A 27,286-nucleotide genomic window follows, 5' to 3' on the forward strand; every position below is an offset into this window, starting at 1 on the left:
ATAACTAATTTTAAAATAGAATTTAACTTTTAAAGAATGGATTGTTCCCTTATATCATGTTTTTTAAACTCAGTCTTTCCTGAATTTGACTTGATTAATATACCTACTAGCTTTCTCGTTTTCTACTGATGAACTTGCCGTTCACTGCCTAAGTAAATTTAACAAGCTCATGAAAATATCTCCACAAGCTTTATTTCAGTTAAAAAAAAAAAAGTGTTTCAATTTCCACCCAAATATTAGCAAACTAACTTTTTTTTTTGCAAACTAACTTTATGATAGGAGCTGGGATATAAAATTATAAAGTACGAATAAAACTGACAAACTTGTTTTTATATATGAACTACAGAAAATTCTCCAGTAAAAGGAAAAATATGAATAATATTTTAAATTTAAAAGTGTCAACTGAAATAAATGCACAGCCTAAAAGTTGAGAGTTATGTTTTATGTGGTGGACATTTCTGAGGACTCGAACCCCTTCGAGCCCAGGATGACAGCCTCCCAGATCGCTCTAGGGGACTGCTCCAAAGAGGTAGGGGAGGAGCTAGGGTATGTAGGACCTTTATGACAAAGACCAGGTGGTTGGAACATTAAAAGATTACTTGTTATCTAAAGAAAACCAGGCATCTCAAGTTAAAGAATTTAGCGCTTTTCTACGTATGGGAGGAAGTAAACATTTGGGCTCATTGAATTCATTCCTTTGACAAGCACCTAACTATCTAGGGCCAGTATCCTGTCCTTTCTTATTCTGAGTCCCCTCAGGGTGCACCATTGTGAGTGGCTGCAGAGGCTGGGCTGCAGGCTTGTCCTCACTGGGGGGTGGCGGCAGCCACTGATGACTTGATGGTTTCAGCATTCTTTATTTACTGATATGGTTTGCAGTATTTTTTGTTCACAAAAGTAAGAATTCACCTTTAACAATTAATTTCTTTAGTGAATACTGATTGAGTTCCTATTATGTGGCAGGCATTGTCCTGGGTTTGGGGGATACAGTAGTGAACAGAAAAGAAAAATTATGGTGCTTACATTCCAAGGTAATTTTCCACTGATGGATGGTTAACAGTATACGAGAGATTCTAAGGTAGTCAATAGACCCCATGTCTTACACCTCCCCTTTGTTTTCCAATTATTTCAGTATTTTCCACTCTTATCTTCTTGCCTCCTCTAATTTTTCTTAGTTCAGCTATCTAGAAAAAATCCACTAGGTGGCACTGTCTCACTAATCAGAATAAAAGTAACTTCGGTCGTTTCCAATGTATTCTTCCTGTCTCCTTTGGTTTTGTTTTTAACTTGCTTTTTGTGTGTATGACCAAAACATAGCTTAAAATATACCATTTGAAGGAAAACAAAAAATATATATCCAATAAGATGAGATATCAGTCTGAGTTTGCTGGAACACACCACCTTTTAACAAGCCAAGTAAATGTATGACCCATCACTCAACACTCCCCAGTACACATGGTGTTGGATAGACTCTTCACCACAAATGACTAGAATTCCTAAAAAGAAATAGTATAGGATGGAATGATGGAACAGACGTTTGGAGAAGGTGTCTAGAGATATGCATTCATGTCCTAGTTTTAGCTGACCTTTAACCCACCTTAGATGAGAAACCAGGGACAATTCACCCTGGCCAAATGGGACAAATCTCATGACCTTTAAGTTTCTCATTAGAAAAATATTTGGAGTAATATATCCGTACTCACCTAAGGGGGTCTTGTAAAGATTAAATGATTTAAAGACTGTGCAAGTGCTATTGAGGACACATTTAGCTATGTGGTTCTGACTAGATATTTTGACTAGGAGAAAATATATGATTTTTGGAATTATAAACATAATAAATGGTATTTTAATTAGTGCTTACTAGATATCATGAACTGTTTCAACTGCTTTAAAATATTATTTCATCTGACATTTTAAATTTAACACTGTGAGGTAGATACTACTATTATCCTCATTTCCAGCTGAGGAAACTGTGTTACAGAGAGAGAATAACTTGCCAGAGGCCACCCAACTATTAAATGCCAGAGCTTATCTCTTCCTAAGGACCATCTCATTTCTCTAAACCATATCCACTACTGTGTAAGGAGCCACTGGAAACATCATAACCAACAGAACATCAAGGGTATGTGAGAACTAAAGAACAGGAATTCTCAGAGCACGACAGGGTAATGAATATAACTGCTTCATACATGAAGATCAAGCTACTCGGGCCTATAGATGCTAAAAATGAAAAAGCTGAGAACTGTGATCATACAAATAAAGTCTATACTCACATATCTTCGGTACTTTTATAGCTGCTCCAACACAAATCCTGCCATCCAAAAGGTAAGTTATGAAAGATAATTTACGGCTATGTCATTCAGATCTTCAAATATTTGTAAGCTCTTTGAAAGCAAGTTCAGATCTATTTGGTTTCTAGGGAGGCAGGGTAAATTTATTTATTTATTTTTAATGGAGGTACTGGAGATTGAACCCAGGACCTCATGCATGCTAAGCACAGGCTTTTACCACTGATCTATATCCGCCCATCCCTACCCCCAGGTCTATTTGTTGGTAATTTTTTAAATGTTGACATACAAAGAAACTTTATCAGTAGAATAATTTGGAACATGATCTATCTGTAGAGTACAGGCTGTTCTGGTGAATTCTGGCTCCCCACTTGCCAATTAAAAGATTTGGGCCAGTTATTAACCCCCATATCTGTAAAATACGGACAGTACAAGTACCTCTTAGAATTGCAAGAGGAAAATGAGTTGATACATAGAAAATGCTTAAAATAGAACCTAGCACTTAGTAAGAGCTCAAGAAATGTTAACATTATTCTTGTTGTTCCTACTAGTCAAGTCACATGAGCCCTTTACACTCTGTGGCCAAATCATCTGCCATTTAGTGCTGTTCAGTACAGAAGCACCCCCACTTACAAACTCTCAGTTAACACAATTCCAGCAACAGACAAAGCAACGCTCTACAAGAAAAGCGTCTCTCCTTGATAGAGGGTGACAGTGGTCACTGACAGATTGTCATTTTGAACCAGTGACCGATTACTTTAGCAAGTCTTTCTACCCCAAGAAGGATAAACTTTCTCTGTTTGACATCACTGCTATTCCTTTGTCATTCTTAAATTTTAATTTCTGTATGTCTTTCTTTGCCTCCTGCTATGAATGATTTTAGATTCCTTGGAGAAAGGGTCTTGCCTTTTTTCATAGCCTTCATAATATTGACCATGGAAGACTCTTAAAGGGTGTTTTTGTCATCCATGTTATGCTTTTTGCATACTCCCCCAAACCCCAGAACTGAGAAGAAAAAGACACCAGAGGGATGGTCTTAAGGACAGGGACATGGCTTAGATAATCTTTTTCTCACACCACTGATCAGAAATCATAGGTGTTACAGTCCCATGGTAGGTGCCCCAAAATACTTAATCAAATAAACAAAAGATGATATCATATTTGCCTTCAGGGCTTTACAGTAAGTTTTTTGTTTGTTTATTTTGTTTTTTACTTTCACCTACAAGGGTGCAAATCCTGAACAGAAGAAAACATTAAAAGGCAATTTGAATCCTGTCACTTCTCAGCTAGAAACCCTCCAATGGCACCCTATCTCACACTAGGAGGAAAACTAAAGGCCTTTATAGTGCCCCAGCTGTACCCTTTACACACACACACACACACACACACACACACACACACACACACACACACACACACACACACACACACACACACGTCTCTGACTGCAGTTTCTACGCTCTCCCTTACTTACCCTGTTCCAGCCACAGTGGCCCCCTTGGAATCCTGAAACAAGCCAAGCAGGCTCCTACTCACAGTTCCCTGCATAGGGAAGGTTCCCTCCTCCAGTATTCACATTGTTCTCTCACTTCCTTCAGATCCTGGCTCAAATGTCATCTAATCAGAAAGGTCTTTCCTGTCCATTTTATATTTATATAAAAAATCTCTATACTCCCTATTCCTTAATCTATAGTACTTATTACCATCTAACAAATATATTATTACTTGTTTGTTTTCTGTCTTCTTCCAAGAATATAAACTCCATATGAGCAAAGATTTTCTGTTTATTTTGTTCAGTGCTATATCTCCAGTATCCAAAATATGGCCTGGCGTGTAGAAGATGCTCAATAGTTATTTATTACAAATTAATTTTACATCATCTTCTTAACATGTGTTCAACAAAATATGAAGAAATAATTACAATAAATATTGGAAAAAGGCGGTGGATTGATACTGATTTTTAGAGGCTAAAGAGAAAATATGATAATGGAATCTAATAAAATACCATCGAATTGACTTAAATGTTGAAAAAATAGAGATGTTGACTAAAAATTCAAGTAAAGAGGAATTAGGAGACCAGAGGGAGAAGAAAAGAATGTTGAGAGAGAGAGTCATGTCTTGGATAAAATGAAAAATAGAAAGACATGGAGTAACAGGGATCAATGAAACCCAGACAGCTGGAAGGTTCCTCAGAGCTCAAGAGGATCTAACCTCCTGTTTAAAGACAGAAACACCTCAGCGGGGCTCTATGGTAGGTCACTAGCTTCAACTGAAAGCTTCAACATAGAAATAGTCTTATTTTACAAGATAATTAAATTCTATTTGGAGAAAATTCCTGCTAAGAAGTTCTTCCAAATTCTGAACCCAAACCTTCCACTTTATTTTAAACTGGTCACATTCTGCCTTCTAGAACCACGTTGATTCTTTTTCCACAACTCTTCAAATATTCAAAATCAATAAACAGGCCCCAACCCCCTCAACTGTCCCTCCTCCAGGCTAAATCTCCCCAGCATCTTTGGCCATTCTATATGACATAGTTTCCAGATGGTCATCCTCTTAGTCAGTCTCCTTTAGAGCTACCATAATTTTTCAATTTGCTTCTTTAAAAAATTATTTGAACAAGGATAGGCCAAAGTTAAGTGATTATGTTTACATTAATAACTTGTATCTTATTTGTGGAATCACCTTCTACTTTTTTCGGAGTTCTTTCATGTGAACTATATTGTGTAATACTCATTATAAAAAATTTTTTTTCAATTTTAAGTTGGAATCAGAACAACTGAGAATCAGCAGGGCTTGTTGACATACCCAAAACGACAGAGTGTAGGTCTGATAACAAATACCTATCTCTAGTTTTGTTTCTGTTTAATTTTTCACTATGAAAAATTTCAGACATACAAAAAGCAAAGAGAGATTTATAAAGTGAACATCTATATTCTCTTTCCCTAGATTTAACATTTATTAACACTGGCTTGATCTAAATATTTTTTATTCTTTGGTAAACTATTTTAAAGCAAATTTCAGGCAGAGGCATCATGGCATTTCATCACTAAATCTTTTAGTGTGCATCTCTAAAACATAAGGACCTTTGCTTACATAACCATGAACTGTTATCACATCTAACAAAATTAACAATAATTTATTAACATCATCTAATTCTCCATATTCAAATTTCTCCACTTGTTTCCCAACAACTGGATTTCTTTGCAATTAATTTATTCATGAGTCATATTCCTTAACTCTTGATCTATTTTTATTTCTACTATGGGGATTATAAACAAAATGGAAAAAGGTATGTTTTACAGAAGCAAAGATGAAGGGGAAATTGTTGAAAAATCAATTAACTGATTTTTACATTTTCCTCAATATAGGAAGACATAAGAGAATATCAGAGGTCATGAAGTTAACTCCTCTGATTAAATGAGGGAAAGTTATATTATCAAACTTTCATTAAAGTTTTTTTACTTAAACATCATTTTCCTTTAGCTTTACGTTAGAGAAACTTTAATCTTATCTAGAATGAAACTACTTTGAAAACTAATTGAAAGAGACTTTTTTTTTTTTTTTTTTTTTTTTTTTGCAGTGGAGAGGTAACTAGGCTTATTTATTCGGTTCTTCAGTGGAGGTACTGGGGATTGAACCCAGGACCTCGTGCACGCTAAGCATGCACTCTACCGCTTGAGCTATACCCTCCTCCCTGAAAGAGACTTTTGAATAGTGACTTTAAAAAAAAATTTATTGCAGTGTAGTTGATTTGCAGTGTTAGTTTCAGGTGTACAGCAAAGCAATTCAGTTATACATACGCATACATGTATATTTTTATTTTCAGATTCTTTTCAATTATAGCTCATTACAAGCAATTTAATACAGTTCCCTGTAATATACAGTAGGTTCTTGTTTATCTACTTTATATATAGATAATAATGTGTACCTGTTAATCCCAAACTCCTAATTTATCCCTCCCCCACCCTTTCCCCTTTGGTAACCATAGTTTGTTTTGAAGGTATGTGAGTCTGGTTTTAGTTTGTAAATTGAATTTGTATCATATTTTTTAGATTCCACATTTAAGTGATATCATATGATATTTGTCTTTCCTGTCTGAATTACTTCACTTAATATGGTCATCTCTAGGTCTATCCATGTTGCTGCAAATGGCATTATTTCATTCTATTTTATAGTTAGGTAATATTCCTGTCTCTGTGTGTGTGTGTGTGTGTGTGTGTGTGTGTGTGTGTGTGTGTGTGTGTGTGTGTGTGTGTGTGTGTGTGTGTGTGTGTGTGTAAGTCTGTGTGTATACATACCACATCTTCTTTATCCAGTAATATGTTGATGGACATTTAGGTTGTTTCCATGGCTTAGCTATTGTAAACAGTGCTGTTATGAACACTGGGGTTCAAGAGTGACTTTTTATATGCAATAATCTGTGAAATATTTTCAAGTTTTCTTTTTCATTGGCCTTAAAATATTCTACTAAATCTGATTACAAACAACTTAAATTTTGGATTAAGCTGCAGACATGAGAATGAGGCTAGCTTGTTTAAGATTGTTCAACACTTTGGCCAAATATTTTATATTTATCACTCACCAGGCTAGAGGCTGACCCTTGCACTTATTAAACAACCAATTTACACTCATTGATAAGTAGCTGGTTCTTAGCAGTAGGAACATTATGATATTCTGTTGTCTTTTAAAATATGGATTAATCTGAATCATCAGCACCTATACTAAGCAGCAATTTCCAATTTTTCAGAGTCACAGTAAGCTCTCATTGTTTGATTTCATGACAGCTCCAAAATATGAGTGAAAATATTGCCTGTAAAAAATGTGCATTTGTACTAAGATATAAATCAGCATGGGATGCTGTTCGATGGAATTATCACATGATTCTCTAATCAAGGCAGCAAGACTAACCTGCAGTTACTTTAAGTGAGGGAGGAGCCTCTATGGGACTTGTTAGGGTAGAAATCCTGGAACTGTACAAAAAATAAGAGTATGCAATCAAGATTGCCATTAACTTACAAAAAATATATGGCTTCTTGAATTCTCATTTTTTATGCTTAAGTTTATAATAAAATGAGATTAAGGGGAAGATCAGTTTTGCAGGATGCCAGTCTCTCTATTTCCAAGCACTGAGACTCTGGTCTCCAACACTCTGTCCTGCTCAACCACTTTCCCAGAGAAGTTCCCCTATCATCTGCACCAGGCTTTCTCCCTAGTCACAGGCAGAGTCCACAATGAGTTTAAAAGTCCTTATCACTGAGAGGTTGAGGTGGGAATCCCCATGAAAAAGACGGCAGGACTCCCAGGCAGGGCCACTACTCTCCTGCCAGCACCATCTGGTTCCCTGGCCCGGTGGCATTATCTCACTTTTTGCCTCTGAAATGGCTTACTTCTAGGAAAGTGGAACTTACCCCTAAGATTCTATTGGTTCCCTGAGCTAACTCCTGATTGGTCCATTTGTAGTGCCTCATTTGCATGGAGCTCACTCCTGGTTTGTCCATTTCTATCACTCCTGATTGGTCCATTTCTACAAAGCTCATTACTAATTAGTCAACTTTGTTACAACTTATTTGCATATGATGTTGCAAAGTGTAGACTGGCAGCCTATAAAAGCCTGTGTAAACCTACAGGCGGGGTCCAGAGCTTGGAGTGTTAACTCCTCTGGGTCCACTGGCATAATAAACCTGAGTTCTCCAACCCTCCGAGTGCTGCTTGGTCTCTCGCCCAGATCCAGGTTGCTGTCACAACTGAGCTGTAACACATTTTTCTTCAACAAGGTAAGGACTAAAGTACTGTTACACATCAGCAAACTTTCTGCTCACCTACACCCCTGATACCTTGATGCCTCTATGTCCTATCCCAGTGTGCTCTGACCAAACCCTGGCAGTTATTCTCAGTCCTTGCTTAATTTAGTTTCCCTCCTTAGACATTCTACATTTGTAAAAGTCTAGAGACCTCACTTGCTTTTCCTGTCCATTGTCCTTTATCACTTTGAGCCTTAGTCTTACATCACTTTTTCCCCACCCACACAGTCCAATCCAGCCTTCTATTTCTGCCCTTCACACCTAACTCCTCTGCCTGGTATTCACAGGTAACACACTGAAACAACAATTAAACATTTTCAATAATCAGGAAAGTGCCTGTAAAATGTGAGCTCCCATTCTGACAAGAACTTCCACATCCAAATATTCTATTCCTCTACCCTTTCGGCACCATCTTATTCATCAACTCCATTCTATGGGCCTGGAAACAAAAAGTGCATTATTCTGCCAGTGGCAAAACACTCACTCAAAGAGACAACACTTCACAAGTCAGAGACTCTATCACAGTCTCCTCACCGGGCAACTTAGAACTCACTATAAACAGGGTATGGGAGAGTCCTTCCAAAGTCTGTATAGAGTACTACTTTCTGGGAGTAAGAGAGAACAGGCCACCAGTGCTCACCCCACAGAGGGATATTACTAGGTCTGCGGTCATCAGAGAGGGAGAATCGAGGCTAAGCAGTGCAGACTATCAGGGTGCGCTCCCACCTCGGGACGCAAGAACAATTGCTCCTAGTAGTTCAGACTCATTTATCTCTGAGTTTACCTAGAGACAGTCATCTGAGGTGAAGAAACAGAAGATCTCTAGGGGGAAATGAGCTTGGCCAGCTGGCGAGTGCCTATGCCGGTCAAGACAGAAACAAAAAAGAAAGATTAATGCAATGGCTGCATATGAACACAATTACAAATGAATCCAAAAAGGAAGCTGAGTATTTGTCACAGCAAGCCTTCTAATTCGGGAGCTTCTCGCTCAGTTCATTTCTTCATTTTTTTTTTCATAATCCTAAAAGCACTTTGTTTTTATGATGGCAAACCCTTGTTAAAATAGATACATGTCTAAGGAATAAATAGTATGTCAATCATTTTTAAAGGAAGAGATATATAATAGTATAAATCAGGGACTTCCTAAAAACAGAAGTTGACTTTGACCAAAAAAAGCCAAATAAATATTGACTAGTAAGTACAAATTAATCTACTTACAGACTCTCTAGTATATATGGTTCCTTATTTAACATTGAACTCAATGGAGAAAAAAAAACCTTAAGCCTAAGTGTACTAAACAACAGAAATTTATTTTCTCAACAATTAGTCCAAGATCAAGTGTAGTCAGGGTTGTTTTTTTCTGAAGTCTCTCTCCTTGGCTTTTAGACAGTTGTCTTCTCCCTGGATTTTCAAATGATTTTCCCTCTGGGTGTGTCTGTATCCTAAACTCTTCTTACAAAGACAACAGTCATATTGGACTAGGGCCTACCCTTCATTTTATGACTTCATTTTAATTTCATTATCTCTTTAAAGATCTGTCTCCAAATATAGTCACATTCTGAAGTACTGGAGTTTAGGACATCAACACTTGAGTTGGAGAGGACACAATTCAGTCCATAACAGTTACTATTCAAAAAACTCCTACCTTAGATGTTTTAAGAAAAATGTATATTTTTATGATTGACTATGGAAATATCTCATAGCATCATTGGTGTTTTCTACCATAAGTGCTAATGACATGAGGACATAGTATTTTCCTATTTAAAACATTTCCTAATTGCATCAGCTTAGGAAAATGAAAGGCACTTCCTCCTGTCAGTTACAATTACGGCAAAAGCTGGTTCAAAAAAAAACACAGCAACTGTTTTATTCTGAATTCCAATGTATTATTCTTTCCTCTATATTTATGCGACTTAAAAATGCAATTATAATTATTGTTTTAAAACTTATTAAATATGTTGTCACAGATGATTCTATGGCAATGTTTTTTCTGATATTTCCCAAAGTGTACATATTAATTTTATTTTTTTGACTTTTTAAGTCAAAATGAATGTACCAGACAATTAGAAAATCAGAAAATGCTTATAAACTCTATAGGCTAATGGCTCTAGCAGGGACTTTCTTAATTAAATATGAAGAGTACCTAGAGACAGCCTTATATTGGCTCTGATTATCTTGTATGAGAAAATTTATTGGTCTGGAAAGCAAGAGAGAATATCTTTGAATTGTTTCAAGAGCAAAGTCACATCTCCACACAACAGGTCAAAGAAATAAGTACAATATATATATAACTTGACATATTTTCCCTGTTGCTATAGTAGCAAGGAATGTCTCTCCAGTGAATGCAATGGGGTTTATGACCATAGCTTAGTACAAGATGTAACAATGATTATGATGTAATCAAACGCTGCAGGATAGTTAATTTTTGTCAATAAGTCTGCCAGAATAAATTTTTCAGAAAAAGCCAGCGTAGATGATTTTATGCATTTTCTCTGTGTGATATCAGCGAAGGAATCATCTCAATTTATAAAAGAAAGAGTGATGGGCAAGGAGGATATAGAGCTTCTCCAGCCCAAGTGGCAAGTGGTGATAAGTGAGAAAACAGTCTCCACCTGGAAGAGCAGCAGGTATAGAAATGTCCTTGGTGGGAAATCCTCTCCAATGGCAAATGAAATCATGCAGGGATTTATGGTTGAGAAAGCACAATTTTCCAAAAGGTAAAATCACACCTATCATTCAAATATTAGCTGAAACATGTCAAAGATTTGCTGTTGCTAATTAATGACAAGATCAGTAAGATGTTAAAAAGTGTTCAAAGGAGAATCTGAAGAACAGATTTATACATGGACCATTAAACAAGCCATATGCTCAAATCATTTGCTAATATAGACAAAACTAGTTAATATCCTATTTGACAATGAAATACTTTGTCTGGGATTACCTTTTCTATAAGACAAATTAATTGTTTTCATATTGGACAAAATTTATTAGCATTTCTATGGAAAAAATCATTTGCATTCCTATCAGTTTTCTTTTTTTAATATTTAACTTTATTTCTTTATGGAGGTACTGGGGATTGAATCCAGGACCTCTCACATACTAAGCACATGCTCTACCACTGAGATATACCCAACCCCCAACAGCTTTCTACAAATTAACTTTTACCTCTACAAAGTTGTAAAATGGTCTTAAAAGAGAATTAAATAAGCAAACTCTTACAAAATCACATAATTCCTGGAAGGTCTGCTAGACAATGCCCAGAATGCCACTGAACAGACACCCATTAATCTCTTCTGCCGGTTTCGGATCTTTTGACAATTTATTCTGATGTAGTTAAATCAATCAATCAGCCTGTTCTTTGCCCTTGTATTCCTGGCCTGGTAAAACCTTAGACAACAGACATAAAAACTATCAGCATGTAGGAGAAAAGATATTTCTATTAGAAAAATAAGTATTTTATCTATTTTAAAGAGTAGACTCTGAGCTCTTTCAGAGAGTAAACAATGTGAGGACCAGCCTAACGTTTTACTTCTTCGTATCCTGCATGACTTACTTGCACATACAGCCCAGTCAATCTTGATTTGAGCTACACATCAAAATGACTAGATAGGTTTTCTGTTTTGTTTTATTTTGTTTAAATAGTCATCCTGACCCTACTGAAATCTACTGAATCAGGTTCTCCAGGCACAGAATCCAATTCTCTGAACTTTTTAAATGATTCTGATGTGTAGCCACAGGAAAGACATGCTGTTGGTTGACTGAAATGGTTCAAAGAAGTTATTTTCTCAAATTGCTGCGGAGTCCAGAACACAAACTAATGCTTGACTTTACTTGCAACTATTCTATTAAAAGCAAAGTATCACTATATTTTCTTTTCAAGATCACTACAAACTTTCTCCTTTACCTGCCCATAGTTTCATTTAACTGTGGAAGAATGGATTGATTACCAGTGAAGTCCAGGAAAGAAACTTATTTCATGCTCTATAACTTAAATTATTACAGTCTGTACTAGCTAACTCTTCTGAATAACCTCTCAAAGTTCTTAAGTTTACACCACTTCAAGTAGCCTCAAAATGTTTATAGTATACTTGCACCATTGGATTTTATTAATTAAAAATTCCTTTGAGGTACTTACTATCACTATCATTGGGTATTAGGAGGACTATGCGAGGTTCCTCTTTGTGGGGATTTGCCAGATTTAAGCTATTATTTTCTTACAATCATGTGACATTTTTCTTTCAGGACATAATTCGTATAGGCAATGGGATCTACATTAGGCAGGTGTATCTCCTGTATTAATATGATAAAAATATACACATTTCTAAAAATGTCATACAACTTTCCATGGCAGATGGAAAACACGAATGTTACTCTTCTAAGACAGTGACTGCTAATCTTGAGAGGTGAACTGAAGCAGCCGGTCCCAGTTTCAGAATAACAAAGGTATTTTTGCATTCATTGTTGCTTTTTCCCCAACATGTTTCAGGAAAAAAAAAAAACTAACTTTTAACATATGCAATTGATAATAATTATTTTCGACCACTGTAGTTTGCAATAATATTTGGACTCAGTAAGCTTAAAAAAATATATAGTTTCTAAGTATAAAAGGTAATAAAGGTTCACTGTAAAAAAAAATGAAATTAACAAAAAAATTGAAGAAAAATGAGAAGTATCTAATAAAACAACTATTGACATATATGTATTTCTGTTGTATGTTTCTATGCATATGGGTAATATACTTGAGAGCATACTGCATGCATTTTTTCACCCTGAATTTTTAAATTAATAAATAGTATTTTTCACGTCATTAAAATTTCTTTTAAAAACTACTTTTAGAATGGCTACAAAATATTCCATTTCATGGATAAACCATAATTTATTTAACAATTTCCTTATTATTAAATACTTAGATAATTTTCCATTTGGAGTCATTATAATAATTGTAAATCAGCTTTTAAAAAGCTGTTTTCTCACCAAATAATATTCATATTATGCACTAGCTGTCTAAGATGAAGTGTTATCCATAGACAAACCACTTGAATATTCTGGAGATGTTTCAAGAAATCTAAAAAGCCCTTAGTTTTAAAATGTCAGTATATACTTTTCAAAATGATTTTTAGACAAATTAAAAGCATAATGAGATATTACTTCATGCCTGTTAGAATGGTTATCATCAAAAAGATAAGAGACAACAAATGCTGGTGTGGATGCAGAGAAAAGGGAATGGTTGTACACTGTTGGTGGGAATGTAAATTGATGCAGCCACTATGGAAAACAGAAAGGAGGATACTCCAAAAATTAAAAATAGAACTATCTATGATCCTGCAATCCCACTTCTGCCCCACTTCCGCGAATATAACCAAAGGAAACAAAAACACTAACTCTAAAAGGTATCTGCACACTTTTGTTCACTGTAGCATTATTTACAATAGCCAAGACATGGAAACAACCTAAGTGTCCATCAACAGATGACTGGATAAAGAAGAGGTGATATGTTTATACAATGGAATACTATTCAGCCATAAAAAACAACAACATAACACCATTTGCAGCAACATGGATGTCCCTGGAGAATGTCATTCTAAGTGAAGTAAGCCAGAAAGAGAAAGAAAAATACCATATGAGATCGCTCATATGTGGAATCTAAAAAACAAAAACAAAAACAAACAAACAAAGCATAAATACAAAACAGAATAGACTCACAGACATAGAATACAAACTTGTGGTTGCCAAGGCGGCGGGGGGTGGGAAGAGATAGACTGGGATTTCAAAATTGTAGAATAGATAAAAGCAGTTGTGGTATAAATATATACAATGAAATATTATTCAACCATAAAAAATGAGGATTTGTGACAAGACAGATGGACCTTGAAGGCACTATGCTAAGTGAAATAAATTGACTGAGAAAGTCAAATACTGTATGATCTCTTTCATATGTGGAATTATTAAAAAAAAAAAAAAAACCTCATAGAAAAAGAGATTAGATTTCTGGATACCGGACGTGGAGGGTGTGGGGAGGAGGAATTGGAGGAAGGTGGTCAAAAGATAGAAACTTCCAGTTACAAAATAAACAAGTACTAGGGATATAATATACAACATGATGACTATAGCTAATACTGCTGAATGTCATATAGGAAAATTACTGAGAAAGCAAATTATAAGAGCTCTTATCATACAAGGAGAGTTTTATTCCTTTTTTCTTCTTTATTTTCTTTTTATTGTATCTATATGAGAATTTGGATTTTAGTTGAACCTATTGTGGTAATCATTTCACAATACATGTAAATCAAACCATTATACTGTATGACTTAAATTTACACAGTGATGTATTTATTTCTCAGTAAAATGGGAAAAAGATTTTTTAAAATAAATAATTAAATATGAAAAATCATTTTAACTTACCATCCTTTTGTTTTTTACACCAGGATTTATCTAATTATCTTTGGGGTCGTTAAAAGAGAGGTGTGACTAAAGTGTTTCACAACTGGAAGAATCATTATTTTTAAATCCGTCCTGAATTTCAGAGATCATTTCCTTTTGGTTTGAACCAAATTCCAAGAATTTGGGCGTTTCATTATATTCCTTTCCAAATTCTTCATCCCTCTCTATTCCAATATCTAAAATATCTTAACAACATAACAAAAGTGACCAATTCTTTTTTTTTACAGTTGTACTCAAGAGATTACTTAATATTAATATTTTGGTTCCATTTTGTTCAAATTTCAGCGCTTGGCCCTTTGGAGTGTTTAAACATTCTAATTTTAGAGCAGTCATGAACTTTTTTTTTTACTTAATATCTAATTCGTATTTGCAAAAGATGGTCTTGTTTTCTTCTCAAAAATATCTTGTTCCTGTTATTTTCCCCCAACTTCATGTGTTACTGGAGCTTGCTATTGTTGGGTTTTATTGGCCCGATGCTCATTTAAAACAATATAGCAACACTCTTTCTCTTCCGGTCCCAGGCGATTCAGGATCTCCTGGCTCCAGTGCAGACACGGCCATGTAGAAGAATCACACCACACACAACCAGTCCTGAAAATGGCACAGAAACAGCATCAAAAAAACCCTGATCACAACGATACGAATCTCGTAAGGGGGTGGACCCCAAGTTCCTGAAGAACATGCACTTTGCCAAGAAGTACAAGAAGGGCCTGAAGAAGATGCAGGCCAACAACGCCAAGGCCACGAGTGCACGTGCTGAGGCTGTCAGGGCTCTCGTAAAGCCCAAGGAGGTCAAGCCCAAGATCCCAGAGGACAGCAGCCGCAGGCTCAGTCGACTTGCCTACATTGCTCACCCCAAGCTCGGTGAACGTGCTCCTGCCCGCATCACCAAGGGTCTCAGGCTCTGTCGGCCAAAGGACAAGGACAAGACTCAGACCAAGGCCACGGCTTCAGCTGCAGTTCCAGCTCTGGCTCTGGCTCCAGCTCAGGCTCCCAAAGGCACCCAGGCCCCTACAAAGTCTCCAGAGTAGAGGCTTTCATCTACTGATGTGAGGATAGAAGGACTAGTATGACCCCTGGGCTGCTGTCTGCATGGGGCTCATGTCTACCTGTGCTGTTTGTACAAATAAACCTGAGGCAAGATCTGTTCAGTCAAAAAAAAAAAAATATATATATATAGCAACAATCCGCTTAATAATCAGCCTCATTCCAAAAGTAATTTCATACTACAGAGTTTAACATTTTAGTTAGTGATTTAAGGACCCACAACACACATTTCCAACTAGAGCAATTGTTTTAGCATTTTATTTGGAAAGGCAAAGAAGCAACAATATTAAAGACATTTAAAAAAACTCTTTGCTATCTTCTACAGCAATTATTTAAAGTGTTGGAATATAAATAAATAAAATTTCACTGATGTCTAGTTTAGTGCTACGTGTTAAGTGAGATGGCTTTGAATCCAGTGCTATTAAATGCCAAAATACAAAACTGTTAAAAATAGAATAACATGTCCACTAGCTTATACTGATAAATGAAACTGCACCTCTGTTTTGGAAGTACATAGCTTGTGACATTTAAATCTATGTCTTTCTAATAATACATTTAAGATATTATTTGCTTTGTAGTTAGAAAAATAATTGTAGCATTACATGAGACTGTTTTTTCCTTTTTTAAAGGAATGTTAAAAACAACTTATACTAGAAAAAGAGGAGACAGCCCAAAATAAGAACGCTGTTTCCCTCACAGACATAGAAAACAAACTTCCAGTTACCAGGAGGGGAAGGGGGTGGGAAGGGATAAATTGCAAGTTTGAGATTTGCAGATACTAAATAATACATATAAAGTAGATAAACAGCAAGTTCATACTGTATAGCACAGGGAACTATATTCAATATCTTGTAGTAACCTATGGTGAAAAAGAATATGAAAACGAATATATGTATGTTCATGTAAGTCTGAAGCATTATGCTGTACACCAGAAACTGACACAACATTGTAAACTGATTTCAATAAAAATACATATATCCAAAAAAAAAACCACTCTGTTCCCTTTGCTACCACATTTTGAGTTTTGATAGGTTGGTGTCAGTGACAATGAATATTAGATAGCTATTTTTAATTATAGCTTTTTTTCTAGGGTTTGGCTATACCTGATTAAAATGCAACATTGATATTGAACTGTCTGAATTGATTAGTGTATTAAGTCAGCATCAAACTTCAAGATCTTCTTTTTGATACTCTAAGTAAACTCTTTGTGAAATCTGCGCAAAATAAGTGACCCACCCCATTTCTGACTCTGTGACACAGGCTGAGTCATCTTTGCAACTATCTCAAGTAACCCTAAGCAAAACTACATTATTCAATGTGCACTTTAGTGTTGTGAGATAATAGGAAAAAAAAAATATATATATATATCTGTTTCTGCCACTGGTTCCTGGCACAGAGCTCCTAAAACTCATGTAAATAGTAAGAGTACTAGGAGCATCTTCTGTTTCAATATTTGATCTTTGAGCCCAGTTCCTGACATAGAGCTGGAGTTTCCTGTGTGATCTCAGTGCCTTTTGTTCTAATGAGGTGATTCTTAGTGAGATCCTGGATGGGGGCTGGTCACCAGAAAGATAAAGCCTTAATTAGAAATTTGTTATTTTCAGCCTCATTCCCAATTCTCCAGGGAAGGGAGAGGGACTGGAAATGGAGTTAATGATGAATCATACTACTTGATGAAATTGCCAAAAAAATCCCAGAAGTAGTGGGTTTGGAGAGCCTCGGGGAGGGTGAACACATGGAGATGCTGAGAGAGTAGCACGCTAGGAGAGAAGATAGAAACTCGTCTCCCCTTCCCACATATCTTGCCCTATGCATCTCTTCCATCTGGATGTTCATCTGTATTCTTTATCATATTCTTTTGTAACAAACCAGGAAACAGTAAGTAAACTGTTTTCCAGGTTCTATGGGCCCGCCTAGCAAATTAATAGAATGCAGAAGAGGGAGTCATGGGAACCTCCAACTTATAGTTTGCCGGTCAGAAACACCAGTAACAACCTGGGCTTGCCATTGACATCAGAAGGGTGGAGGCAGTCTTGAGCCCTTAATGTGTGGGATCTGACATTATCTCCAGATAAATATTGTCAAAACTGAGTTAAATTGTAGGACACTTGGGGGGTTGGGGGATATATCTCAGTGGTATAGTGCATGCTTACCATGTACGAGGTCCTGGGTTCAATTCCCAGTACCTCTGTTAAAAGTAAATAAATATAAATAAATGAATAAATAAATAAACCAAATTAACCCTCTCCCCAGAGAAAAAAGAAAAAAGAAAAAAACTTTAAAAAAAATTGTAGAACACCCTGCTTGGGGCGAGGGGTGGGAGGAGGTCACAAATTTGGTGTCCAGAAGTATCAGGTGAAGTGTTCTGGGTGAGTAGTAAAGGGGAGACACAGAGAAGTGAGTTGCTCCTACTCAAATGTCCTTAATTCAAGTCCTCTTTTGCTTCTTTGTATCAGTTTACACAGAGCAGTATTTGAGAACATTACTAAAGTTCAAAGTTTGCCAACATAAATCCTGATTGGGCTAAGTCAGTTGAGAAAGATTTCACAGTTGGGGAATATTCTTTGTCAACTATTCTATCACTTTATGGCTCACAGGGATAATAAAGAACCTGATCGCAGTACTGAATGTGGCATACTGAGCAGACGTAGAACCCTTGGACTCCATGAAAAAGAGGATTGAAAGACCAACCACTCAAGAAAATTACAGGTCAGTAGATGGATAACTCAAGTGCAACCCAATAGAGATCTACCCAAAAATTGCTTACTCTCCTCAAAAATTGCAAAGGTAAGAACCAGCCTTCCCTCTGTAACTGTCCAGTTTAAAGGGAATCGAGGGTTCTAGAGATTAGTATATTGAGGCACTCCCAAGATCATTTAGAGCAGCCCTACAACTTCATTAATTAACAATAATTGAACTACAAGGACCTTAAAAACCATCCAGTCCTATGTCTTCATTTAACAACTCAGGAAACTGAGGCCCAAAGATGTTGGTTAGGTGTTCAAGGCCACAAGATTAAGCACCACTGGGGGCTGGAAGTAGCAATCCCAGTCTTCTGACTTCCAGACCAGAGTTCTGTTCCCTCTGCTGCCTGTCAGATGATGGTCCCCAGGCAGGTGTATTCAAGGACAAATGAATGAGAGCTGAATTGCTGTGAGTTATAACCACTATACACAGGAGATCATGCTGTTTGACATTCTGAAAGGAACAAGTAATAAATTTTTCTAAGTTGCCGTGGTAACAAACTTAAATACAGGAACAAATAGAGGAAGATGCAAAAACGTGGAACTGTATTTAAATTCACTCTTAAAAACCTGATAAAAACTATAGAAATGGTATTTCATATTTCTCAAAATATCTTTACTTAACTCTGTATCAGAGTATATAATAGCGACTATAAAAAGATTGAAAGAAAACCTAATGCAGAAAATTTTCTCATGAGAAAATATACTTAGAATTATTCATTTGGACTAGTCACCATTAAAAACACTCTGATAACATGATGAATTTAAATAAATAAGAGTCTCTGAATGTTTCTTAACGAGATAGACCTGAGCTATAGAAGCCAAAGTTTCGATTTAAGGTTGGATTTTAAATGTAAAATTTAACAATTTTATATTTAGCGTTTAAGGCAATATCAAGCAGAAAGGGAAGGAGGGTGGAAAGGAGAATTCTTGATTCTTAAGTATGTGTGTGCAATAAGGTGTAGCCAGAATTAAAGCAAGTCTACAGAGTAAACATGACAATTCAATTAAATAAGAACAGAACAGACCATTTTTGGTGGCAGTATAAAAATCTACACACACTGTATCTACGAGGAACTTAAGCAAATAAATGGCTTCTCTTTGCCAGTCTGCACGTTATTTATAACAATGTGGTAAATCCTTCTAAAAAGCCAAGAGAATTTAAGATTTCAATGCCGAAATTGTTATTCATAGTTGAAAATAATATATATAATTTTTAGTAATCAAAAATCCTTGAAGATTGTTTTATTTTGTTCAGATTTTAAAAGCACAGATCTTCATAAAAATATATCTTGTCTCTTTAGCATTACATTCTCTATCCACTGTCATGTGTCTGATATTCTGGAGACATTTATTATTTCTTAGCTAATTGCTTTTCTTTTCTTTTTTTGGATTAAAAATTTTTTCCACTGTACATTTTTAAAATTTACATATATGTGCTATTCATTGTTTCTAAAAAGAGTTTAGCTAATTGCTTTTTGATAGAGAAACACATTGTGCTTGGCTGTGGGAAGGGGAATATTTATATCGACAGTTCCCATTCAGATGTCATAAGACCATGCCTCATACCTGACACCATCTCAGGAGTTGCTGCCTGCACAGAATGTATTTTATAAATATTCGTGAAAAGAAAAATGAGCTGAATCTCCTCAATATTAGGAATGCAGATTTACTTTGGGTCATATAAAAGATTTAGTGGGTATTGTATACCATAATCAGAGGTAGCATTGTGTGAGGAACAACATTCTGGGCTTGGAAGTGGGAGATGTGAGTTCTAAACCTAGCTTTGCCACTAACCAGCCAGGTGGAGAACCTTCACTTCCATAGCACTTAAAGTAAGATCACTGGACTGAATGGTCTGTAAGAGTCCTTTCCAGTAGACATAAAATTCTATAATTTTATTATTCCCCTCTAAAGTATAATAAATTATATTAATATCTGCATAAGGAAAAACTATAGGCATACTGACAGCGTCATTAACTAAAATGATATTTATTCTTATCTAGACAAATAATTTTTTCATTATGATGTTCAATTTTCATTACTGGCAGACATTTTAGTGCATTTAAAGTTCAGTTTTGCATTTCCTAACTAGAACTTTAGTTTGGCTGCACTTAGCTACATTTGCAAGCCTTAGCAAGACATTTAATATGATTAAAGCAAACAAAGGATTATTCCCTATTACAGAAGTATGAACAAAATGCTGGTTTATTAATTTTCTACTTGTTATTTTGTGCTAAGAGAATTCTATCTTGTAATACGCCTATTTCATTTGTCTTAGGAAAAATAAAAAGATATTAAAAGCTGTATGCATCTCAAATTGTTAGGATTTAGGTGCATTAAAAATAATTCACTATATATTAAAATTAGTTACATTAATTATTTTTATTGGCTTTCATAAAATAAACTAATTGTTTTATTTCCTCACCTGAAAGGTTGGATTTCAACCAACGTTAATGCCAATGAGTGAGCTAATGTTAAGTGTTCTATTTATTTAAAAATATCATTTTTTTTTAAAAGCATAGTTAATACTTATAAAGAAAAATATCTGTGATAAAGAAATGTAACCTGACTAAAGCTAATGGAATTATAAACTACAGTTCTGTAGAGCTGCTACAAGTCTTCACTGTCACCTATAAATTCATTTACTCTAGAAGATGTATCTGCCAATTTTCAATATGGAACTAAGGCCAGAGGACATTCCTAATATGCATATCCCAGTATACTAATAAATGTCTCATAAGCTAAGAAAAGTTCCACTTTAGTCAATCCAAAAAGTATTTGCGTGTAGAAAATGATAAATATTTATTAAATACAAATTAGAAGAAAATAGAAATTCAATAGCAAGCTTAAGTAATGGGGAAGTCAATTAAAGCAGAGGATACTGCCACCCCTGATTAGCAGTATAATAGACTTAAATAATGATGCAGAAATGATGATAAGCAAACACTAATCCCAGTCCCAGAAGTAGCCAAATAAATAATAGCCAAGTAAACAACAGGTAGGAATATAGGAAAATAAACTGCCATGGAAAAACTGTAACAATTTTTCAAAAACAGAAAGTAATCAGCATGAATATTGAAAATAAAAAAATTAAAGGACACAAAAAACCAATTTGTAATCCAAAACCAATAATTCTATTAGCATGCCAAACAACATAAATCTAAAATGCAAAGCACTAAGAAGATAGCAGAGAATATCATTAGTATTACTGTCACGCTTTTTTATTTTATTTGTTAGAATGTGGCATAATCTTCAGATTAAGAGATTTTGAGACAGAATGTAAATAGTGTCATCAATTTATGCCCTGCAGAATCCTTTGGGAACAACAGCACAAATAATTCAAATTATTGTATTTTGATGGAAAACAGAATGGAGATTCCTCAAAAAACTAAAAATAGACTTACCATATGATACAGCAATCCCACTCCCAGGGATATATCCAGAGGGAACTCAAATTCGAAAACATATATGCACCCCAGTGTTCATAGCAGCACTATATACAATAGCTAAAACATGGAAACAACCTAAATGTCCATCAATAGATGACTGGATAAAGAAATTGTGATATGTTTATACAATGGAATACTACTCAGCCATAAAAATGAATAAAATAATGCCATTTGCTGCATCATGGATGGACCTGGAGATGGTCATTCTAAGTGAAGTAAGCCAGAAAGAGAAAGAAAAATGCCACAGGATATCACTCATATGCGAAATCTAAAAAAAGAAAAAAGAAGATACTAATGAACTCACCTATAAAACAGAAACAGACTCGCAGACATAGTAAACAATCTTATGGTAACCAAGGGGTAAGGGGGTGAGAAGAGATAAATTTGGAGTTCGAGATTTGCAAATATTAATTACTATATATAAAAATAGATAAAAACAAATTTCTTTTGTATAGCACAAGGAACTATATTCAATATCTTGCGATAACCTTTAATGAAAAAAAATATGAAAATGAATATATGTATGTATATGTATGACTAGGACATTATGTTGTACACCAGAGATTGACACATTGTAACTGAATATGCTTCAATTAAAAAAATTTTTTAAATGAAATTAAAAAAGGAAAAAACCCAAATTATTGTATTTTGCAAACTATACTCCCTCACATATGTTCCTATGAAGTTATAATGATTGTAGGTTTTGTCATTAAATCAGGCCTGGGTTCCAATTTAAATATCACTTTTAGCTGTCTAAACTTGAGCAAATTATTTGATCGCTGTTCCTTATAATGTACATTTCAAAGTGCATATTAATAATATTCCCTCAAAGATTAGATGTAGGGATGTAAAATTACATCCACAAAATGTCTAGCACATAAAAAGCATCTGGTTCATAAAAGGCCCAAGTCTACTAGCTTGTAGTTACTTGGCAAAATAGCCATGTCTTACAATAAATTATATCCTTAAGCAGAATGCCTCATATATAATATTTTATAAATAATCTTTAACATGCAAATGAGACTCAAGTCATTAAAAAGTCTCCTATTTCCAGGAAAGAAATCTGCTCAAGAAAGTTTCTCAGCTTAACTCTGTTAGTGAGGTGTGCACTCAACTCATCTGCAGTCCAGGGCTGCCTAATCCAACCAAAGCAAAACTGATGAAAATGACCCTCTTCGTCAATTAAATAGTCTTTTATCAAATTGATTCCACTTACTAATGAAATAAAGCAACAAACAGACTATAAATCTTTAGACGTGAACATAGAAGTGAGGTAGTGAGCATTAAAAGCTCTTAGTGGAATGGTCTGAACACTAGTAGTGTTCAAATTAAAAGGCACAAGTAGATAGATTTCAGCCATAAAATATGATGGACTTGTCTTTCAATAAACCATTTCTAAGAATTAAGTAGGAATGTTCCGCTTTATAATTGAGGAGTGTTGACCGAATTTAAAAAGTTCCTCAGTTTTGCCCAACAAAGCCAAGATTTTTAATATGCTTCTCATTATTATTCAAACAGGAAAAAATAGTATACAATAGTATTCACTGGGACAACCAATGCCACCAGCCATGGTGAAGGTAATCACAGAGAACTAGTGTCTGAAGTTAGATGTTTCCACTCTGTCCCTCAGCTGTTTCTAGTCCAATAGCTTGCGCTCAGAGTGGTACTGGGTGGAACAAATCTGGACAGGTGATTTGATCATCTTGTGTCCCTCCTTAAATGAGAATCTTTTTTTTTTACATTCTTTTTTTAAATTTCTTTCTTTCTTTTTTTGCAACTGGAGGTAATTAGGTTTGTTTATCTATTTATATTTTTAAGGGAGGTACTGGGAATTGAAACCAGGATGTCATGCATGCTAACCACTTACTCTACCACTGAGCTGGACCCTTCCCCTGAAAATCTGATGATGTTACTTTTCTGCTTATACTCTTTTTAGGTGCTGTGCATAATATGAATTATTCACGCATGGGAGGCAAATACAGTAACTCATCTTCACTCTCCCCCTTCAGAAGCCCAGAGCATTCCTCAACCACAACCTCCCAGGCACTCTGGTCCACTTAGCTTGCCTGAGTCTGGGAGTTTTTCTCCAGACTGCTTCAGGCAGCCACTTCCAATCAACCAAAGACGGCCATGAAATAAAACCTATTTGCCTCCTGAATACACTGCTAATTGGAAGAGTGCTCTGCCCAGAGGAGGGTCTAGGCAGCAGAGGATTCACAGGTAGGGCAGAGTCAGAGAAGAAAGATGTAGACAGTGCCAGTCCAAGTAAGGAAAGTGATGTGTGGGCCCCATGTCACCTGCATTTTTACCCTGCTGGCCAGATAATCCTTTTATGCAGATGGTGTCTTGGGATCCTAGGCTGATGCCATTGACAATCAATTATATAATTATCTTCCTCTTCCTCTGGTCCCCTGCTTATGTAAAAATCTTCTGTTAATATTTCGTTCCCATACAATTTTATTTGCCTATAGAGTTAGAATACCACGCCCATGATGGCACTACTATTTAAACGTTTTGTGACACATATATATCAAGTCACACAGTAATCAAGAAGCAGTGCCAGGACTCAAACCTAATTCTTTCCAGGTGTCAGATTTAGCTAGCTTTCCAATTTACATTACTGTGGCGCTAGTAGATAGGAAATGCTGCTTTGTTCTGCTTTGATCCGATGGTTTGATTTTGTAAAAGCAGATTTCCAAAAAGTTTTCTTTACAGTGACCTAGCCATTCCATTTGAGGTCTAGGCAAGCTTGGCAGCTTGGAGTCATAGATCTGCCCCATCCACTGACTCCACAGTAGGAGAGAAGAAAAGTAACCTCTAATGTCCAGAAACCGGTCTGATGCTCACAACTAGGTCTTACACGCACGCCACTTCAACTTGGACTATCATTAACAGCTAAGCTTTGCTCTGCTGTTGGAGAACATAACAGAACATGAACTTCAGTGTTAGACAAGGTCACTCTGGGACTGTAACGGAGTGAGAACAAAACGAGTTCACTCTGCAACCCACACAACCCCAAATGCCTTCCTCTCACTAAGCCGAAATAATGATACTTGTTTACCAATTACAATTGACTCTTGAACACCATGGGTTTGAATTGCATGGGTCCACTTATAGGCAGATTTTTTTTTCAATAAATACCTACCACAGTAAAAAAAAAAAAAATGTTATGTGACAATACATTGGAACTCTGTTTTATACATCACTTCCTGTGAGGTCAGTTAACATGAATTCACCTCTAAGAAACTGGTCAATTCCTGATGTGTTGACAAACATAATTTCTGAGCCTACAAAGTAAGAATTCAATCCAGAACCATGATGCTCTCCCCAAAATCTATGTCATCTTATGATGTATCATAACAAGGAAATAGCTGGAGTTTATTGCTAATGCGACCTCTTTCCCACCAGACCCTCAAAATTTAACACATGGAAGACAGGTCCCTTGTGATCTGAGCCTCATTTTTTTTAACCAATTTTACCTCTGATGAAGTCCAACAGTTAGTACCAACAGCAGGAGTGTCACCCACTGCAGTGTTGGTGAAAGAAGATAGGATGCATAGAATCTCAAGTTAATGAAGCAAAATATAAAATAGGAGAATGATAAACAACATTGGAAGTTGGAAGCATCAAAAGCTTGTAGTATTAACCTGGTTGTAATATGATATGGAAAATGGGTCTAGATCCAAAAGCTCTGTCAATAAGGAGACTTTTAGGAGTTCTGTTGTATTGTGATGCTTCGTGCTTTGGCAGAAAGACGGTAGCTGAAAGCAGCTGCGTGACTCTTGTACCCCTCTACTCAAACCAACCTTGTGCACAAACCCTAGGCCTAGCTATCTTGATTACTTGCTGCTCTGGAATTGGTATGTTTCCCACACTCCTGTGCCTTCGCACATACTTTTCCTTTTTTCCAAAATATCCCTTTACTCAAGCCTTCCCCTCCTTCTGCTCCCACAGCATTTACGGAATTGGAATTTAAATTGTCCCTGTATATTTCCTTTATAATTGGGTAAGTTCCTTAAAAGCAGAGCCCTTTTTATGTCATTTTCATTTCATTAAAGTGCCTTTCACAGAACTTTATGTACAGCAAAGATATGTAATTTGATCATTGAATTACTCATTATAATATATTGATGGGAAATCTTGATGCTTTTATAATGGTTGAAGATATTTATTCACTTATCTGACAAATGCATATTGAGGTTTTTGTTTTCTACTTCTTTAACGTGTCAGACTTTGTGCCAGGAATGGGAGATATGAAAGTGACTCAATCTTGACCATTAAGAAAACTACAGTCTTAGCAGAAAGTTGACACTTTTACTCAGTCATGTTGCTATCCAAATTCCCACAAAATACACATAGACTATAAATGTTTCATTGAACTATTTAAATAATAGATTAAAGGTGAGAATTTTAATTTATGCATTGGTTATTCATCAAGTCTTTATGTAACTGAGCAGGACTATATTGACATCATTTGTGACCATCTGATATCTGTAATGGTGCTCATAACTGCTTAACTGCATAATGGTTTAAAGGGTTTTTCTCATGCTCTTGCTGACCAAGGTTGGGCTGGAGAGGAGGGAGGCTTGGGTGGTCCACCCAACTACCTCATGGTGCTGTGTGCAGGGATCCTGCTCAGTGCCCTGCTCTTGACTCTTTGCGACTTCCTTGTATCCTGTTGTTCAAGCTGCAGGCTTCAGCCTGTAGCAGGAGGTCCCAAGCCTCAGCCTGCCTAAAAGTCTAAAAGCATTTATCAGCCTGACTTTAAAATGCACAAGTTTTTCACTAGAACTCTCTTCCATGGAGCCCCTTCCTAGGCATCCTTTGTTCCAGGTACAAGAATATTAAGAGAATCCCAAAGCTGGAGGTAGACTTCACACCCAGCAGAGGGAAGGGGACCACTGCATCTGCGAAAACAAGAACAACTTTGCAACAATTCTTTACCTTGTATATGATCTCTCTATGGAAACTAGGTCTGCCCCTTGAACTCTTGGACTTTTACTGTAAAACCCCTTGTCTTCTTTCCCCAGTAGGCTGATAGTCTTAGAAGCATTAGCCCACGGTGACCTCCTTTGCCTGGCAAAGAAATAAAGCTGCCTCTTCTACTTCTTCCAAAACTCTGTTCTTGAGTCTCAATTCAGTAAGTGGGGTACGAGGGCCAAGTTTTGGCAACATTTATAGATTAATTTCCTCTGCTTAATAAATATAGTTTCAGCATAGAACTACAATGTGCATCAAAGATGAATTTGACAAATAACCCCACATTCTCCCAATTTTCCATTACTGAGACTCACTGACTTGCTCAGTGATAATGATGAAACAGTACATTTAGTGCATTAACCTTCAATAACCAAATCAAAGGCAGATTTTTATTACTTATGTCCAAACTATTCAGTTTAACGTTAGCCCATTTCCTCTTCAAAACCACATCAAAAAACAAAAATGCTACAGATTCATGTGTCTGGTTTATTAATTCAGTAATTGTAACATTTAGAATCCACAAAACAGAA

The 27,286-nt window shown here is 36.0% G+C and overlaps 1 protein-coding gene and 1 pseudogene across 2 annotated transcripts in view; one reads left to right on the top strand and one right to left on the bottom strand.

Moving 5' to 3' along the window:
* ANK2 (ankyrin 2) overlaps positions 1 to 27,286 on the bottom strand; it is a 603,826-nt gene that overhangs the window by 405,732 nt on the left and 170,808 nt on the right. The window lies entirely within an intron of this gene.
* On the top strand, positions 437 to 15,564 carry LOC135321701 (large ribosomal subunit protein eL29-like; annotated as a pseudogene).

The sequence above is a fragment of the Camelus dromedarius genome, chromosome 1, assembly GCF_036321535.1.
Source record: "Camelus dromedarius isolate mCamDro1 chromosome 1, mCamDro1.pat, whole genome shotgun sequence".
NCBI lineage: Eukaryota > Metazoa > Chordata > Mammalia > Artiodactyla > Camelidae > Camelus > Camelus dromedarius.